Genomic DNA, 5,291 nt, shown 5'->3' on the forward strand with positions numbered 1-5,291 from the left:
TCCTTTAGGGTATATTGCTTGTGATACACCTCCAAGCAAGGTGATACAATAACAAATCAAAGGACTTTACTTACCATGTCATCCAACACCCTTTACTCTGTAGGCAAGAACAAAAAAAAGCACAAAGAATACAAATACTTATTCTGATGTTACATACATCCTTCTGTCAAAAGGTATTCTAGAATATAGTTCTCCACTTTTTGGCCTATCTCATTGTCAACATTGTTACCAGTTTGAAGGATTCCTACATGCTCCTGGACAAACCCTGGCCTGATTTTCCCACTATGGCTTCCGCTCTAGTTTTTTCTCTTTGTCACTTAAAGAAATAAAACTCGGGATGATGCCGTATACATGGTAAAGTGTTTTCCTTTATAATTTCAAGGAATTAAACACTGAGGTATTCGTACCTTCTTTTATATGGAATATTAATAGTAATAAACACAGGCATACCTTGGAGATATTGTGAGTTCACTTCCAGATCACCTCAAAAAAGTAAATATTGCGATAAAGCAAGTCACACAATGTTTCTTCATTTCCCAGGACATATGAAAATTATGTTTATACAATGTTGTAGCCTGTTCTGTGTTTAACAGCACACAGTATAAAAAACAATGCGTGTATCTTAATTTAAAAATACTTTATTATTTAAAAAAATGCTAATGATCACCTGAGCCTTCAGTGAGTCATAGTGGAAAGTCTTAGCTAGTGGAAGATGTTCCCTCAATGCTGATGGCTGCTTATAGATTAGGATGGTGTTGCTAAAGGTCATGGTGGCTGTAGCGATTTCTTAAAAGAAAACAACTACAAAGTTTGCCTCATCAATTGACTTTTCCTTTCTTGAAAGGTTTCTCTGTAGCATGCAATGATGTTTGGTGGCATTTCGCCCACAGTAAAACGTCTTTCAAAATTGGAGTCAATCTTCTGAAACCCTTCCACTGCTTTCTTAACTAAGTTATGTAATTTTAACTTGCAACATTCATCATTTTAAAGGAGTATATAAAAACTGTCAAAATGGGTCAGAAACAAGGTTTGCAATGCTCATAATTATCTTCAACATTGGCAATATTCAACCTTTTGAGTCAGTCTCAACAGAGTCAGTCTATCAGAACAGTGTTGTTCTTGATTTAAAAAAAAGCAAATTATTTTTCTATTTACAATTTTTAGAAAAGGTTTAATGTAAAAATATTTTTCTTCTTTATATATTTCCCTGCCATGGTAATGTTAAAACATATCAAGATCCTCCTCGGACTTTAAGGGGGAAAAGCATAACATTCCATTTTAGTTGAAGCATTCCTTCACATAGCCAACATATTTTTTCTAGGCACTCTAAGAACTCTTCAGAATACTACAGGAAAAATGTTCCTCTTGCCTACTGATCTGTTAGTTATATTTTCCCTCAAACTTTTCTAAATTAAACATTGTTATAACTGTTTTTTAATTTAATTTTCCATGGTTCAGTCCTCAAGTTATTTTTCTTTTATTTGGAAACACTCCTTCAGTTTCAACTTGCTGAACAGGCAAGCAACTGCTTTTGGCTTCTATGGAAACTGGAATCCTGTGGCTGCGTATAGGCATTCTGGTTCCACCAACTTTTGTTGTGTTGTGATATCCAGTGATTTAGGTGGAAAAGTACAAGGTATTCTTCCATGATGGATATGATATGGTAATAACAGGCTGGGATCTAATTGGACCCAGGGAACTGAGAGGCTGGAAGATACAAGAAGGCCACAATGGGTTTTATACAAATAGTATGCTGTCCTAGAACTTTTCCATCACAGACCTTATAGATCAGGAGTGAATAATCTTCTGCTGCATGATATAACTAGTAGGAACTCTCCTGCAAGCTACTTAATTTCTTTAGAATGTGTTGGAGGATGTTAAATAAATTGGAAATCTTGAGCGCTGAAACTTTTCTTTTAATTCTTCTGAGGTAATATATTCCAGTAGAAAAAGCTTTGAAGTAAAAGCATTGATATGCCCAACATAAAATGAGCTGTTGGAATGCAATAAACTTTCAGTTCATAAGTGACAAAGTTCACTTTCAATCAGAGCTTCAAGTTCATAACAAGCTTGATACTCTACTTTTGATAGTACATAAACTGGAAATTGTCTTCTGATTTTCTTCTGTTTTTTTTTTATTTTTATTTTTTAGAACATGGTCTTGTCTCTATCCTCTGGACACTGCGGCACATGAGAAACAACAGATCTTGCAGGCTAAATAAATTATAAACAAAACTTCCTTCTTGAGGAACTAGGTATTCCTATGTATCTTCAACATAGTCCTGAAGTTCATAGGGCAATCGTCCTTTGGGCTTCTGAAATGCAGAAGGCCATCCAGATTTTGGTCAACTAGAGCTATCTGAAGGAACAGACAATTGCTGAGAAACAGAAGACTGTTTAGAATTTTCTAAATTCATTAAGGACAATTCGGGTACTTTTCTGGAAATTGGCTCTAAGAGATTATCCTGCATTTTTAAAATTTCTCCAACTGGATCATGTGTTTTATATACTCACTTGATAAGTTTTTTACAAAACACATGACTCTGCAGGCCTACAAGCAGTATGTCTGGTTTCCTACAGAAGCTTGTCCTGAGGAAGAATTTGGACTGACTGAAGTTAGAACCCACAACATCTGTCTTTCCATCACTATTATTTTTACACTCCATATCAATGATTAAACACTCCTCATCTGTATCACAGTTGAAGAGAACTGTATCTTCAGTTTTAGCTGCGTCTGATCTAACAGTCTTTTCCTTTGAGTTGTCCAGGTTTTCCAGAACATTGGGTCTTTCACCATCAGCATGTACCATGTCTACAGTTGTATCATTTTTATTAGAAGTTTCAATTTCCTAAGAATTTTCTAACTGTAAGGCATCAGATGTTTTCAAGTCACTATCTTGCTTCAAAGACTTGTCAGAATTTGATACCTTATCACCACATGATTCAAATCCCTGATTATCTTTATTTTTGCACTCTTCAAGGTCACCATCCATACCAGTGACCAGTTGTTTCTCCTTTTGCAATTGTTCCATCAGCATCTGAGATAAACTTCTAGAATTAGCAGTAATGTCTGGTGCACTTGTTGCCGCAAGTGTAGTTACTGTTTTGGGGGCTGCAGGAGCATCTGTCATGTTAGGTACTGTGGAAGCTCTTGCTGGAATTGGTGACTTTGATGCTTTGGTGGTGGTTACTCCAAAAGTTTCAAGTTCTGTGACGTCATCATCAAAATCCAGATGCAAGTGTTCAAGAGTCTCAATTTTTCAGCACTCATTGACTTCACGGGACATGTCCATTTCAGATATAAACTCTTCGGGTTTGTCCATAAAGACTGCAGATACGGGAACAGATATGTTCTGGGGTATCATACATTTTAACGGAACTTCATGAAAGATTTGATTTCTCTCTCTCATAGTCACTTTATTTTGGGGAAGTGGTGAATTAATATATATTATTTTAACTGGTTTTGAACCTGCAACTGGTATTACTTGAATCAATACTGGATGTCCCCACTGTTCCTTGTACATTGGTCCGTGATTATTTAATAAGGTAAATAATGATTGACTAGTTAGAGCTAGCTGAGGGTGATATCTTGAAACAAGCTTCTCTGCATTTGGATATTTTCTAATATCATAATGCATAGTTTCAGCTGTTCCTTCTGGCAATTCAATGGTAGATATATCATCTTTTGAGAGCTGCAACTTTATAGGCATTGAGGGAAATACTGTTTTCACATATTTTACCCTGCCCAATGCAGAAAGAGTTTTTTCTAACTTTAATTCCATCTCTACTTTGAATGGGAGGAATACCATTAAGCTGGTGACCTAGTGGAGAGTATAGAATTCTAGGTACTTTTTCACTTGTTCAATGCAAGCTCTTAAAATTTTCTCTGGGAAGAGACAAACATCACTGGAAAGCATGTTATAATCCTGTGCACATTTCCTTGCAGAATTCTGCAAAAACTTTAGGAACCCAGTCACTTCTTTATTCACATTTTTTTTTTCATATCCAAGGAGTGCAAGAAGTCATTTGTATTCATTCCAACAGCTTTGAAATTTGCAGGAATCTTTGCATATTTAATCAACAAGTCCACATAACTCCTCTGCTCGCTCTGTTCGATAAAACAGTTCTTTTACACTTGGAGCCACTGAATGGTCTTTATAATTTTCTCAAGAGAAAAATGTCTTAAGGCCATTTTTGAGGAAAATATCCCAATTCAGTCCTGATTCAGTTATGACCATCTTGGAGCTCATCTTCCTAGATTTCTGCTTCACTCTAGCTCACAGTTCACAGCTGCCTGGCTGCAAGGGCTTCAATGGAGGCAGGATCCCTCCAGAATTTACTCAACTCATGGTTCGCAGTGGCTCTTGCCCAGGCTGCGGCCACATACCACACACGCTCCTCCCCGCTCCTCACATTGTCGCGTGCACCTGGGAAAGCCATATTTAAAGGACGTGGCCCAAATTATGTAATTTTTGTTGTCGTTTTGATAATGTTCATAGCATTTTCCCTAGGAATAAATTTCATCTCCAAAGAAACCACTTATTTAGGTTATTCATAAGAAGCAACTCCTCATCTGTTCAAGTTTTACCACAAGGATGTAGTAGTTCAGTCACATCTTCAGATTCCACTTCTAATTCTAGTTCCCTTGACATTTTTACCAGATCTGTAGTTACTTCCTCGGTTCAAGTCTTGAACTTCTCAAAGTCAACCATGAGGTTTGGAATCCTCTTTTTCTAAGCTCCTGTTAATGTTGATATTTGTCCTTCTTAAATGAATCACAAATGTTTTTAAGCATCTAGGAGAATGAATCCTTTCCAGGAGATTTCCAATTTACTTTGCAGATTTAAATGATTTTTCAGGTCTATCAGAGGAATCACTGTGACTACTATTTATGGCAGCTGTAGCCTTACAAAATATATTTATTAAATAATAAGACCTGAAAGTCAAATTATTTCTTGACTCATGGGCTGCAGAATAGATGTGTTAGGAGGCACAAAAACATTAGTCTACTTGTACATCTCCACTAGAGCTCTTGGTGACCGGGTGCATAGTAAATGAAAAGGAATCGTTTGAAAAAATTCTATTCTAAGCACTATGTCTCAACAGTGGGCTTAAATATTCAGTAAACCATGCTATAAACAGATGTGTTGTCATCCAGGCTTTGTTTCATTTATAGAGCACATGCAGAGTAGATTTAGCATTGTTCTTAAGGGCCTAGGATTGTCAGAATAGTAAATGAACATTGGCTTCACATTAAAGTCATCAGCTGCATTGGCCTCTAATAAGAGTCA

The 5,291-nt window shown here is 36.5% G+C and overlaps 1 pseudogene; it reads right to left on the bottom strand.

Annotated features, from left to right (window-relative positions):
• Positions 1-1,461: 1,461 nt before the first annotated feature.
• On the bottom strand, positions 1,462-4,250 carry LOC102142581 (little elongation complex subunit 2 pseudogene; annotated as a pseudogene).
• Positions 4,251-5,291: the final 1,041 nt, after the last annotated feature.

This window comes from Macaca fascicularis, chromosome 2 (assembly GCF_037993035.2).
Source record: "Macaca fascicularis isolate 582-1 chromosome 2, T2T-MFA8v1.1".
Lineage (NCBI taxonomy): Eukaryota > Metazoa > Chordata > Mammalia > Primates > Cercopithecidae > Macaca > Macaca fascicularis.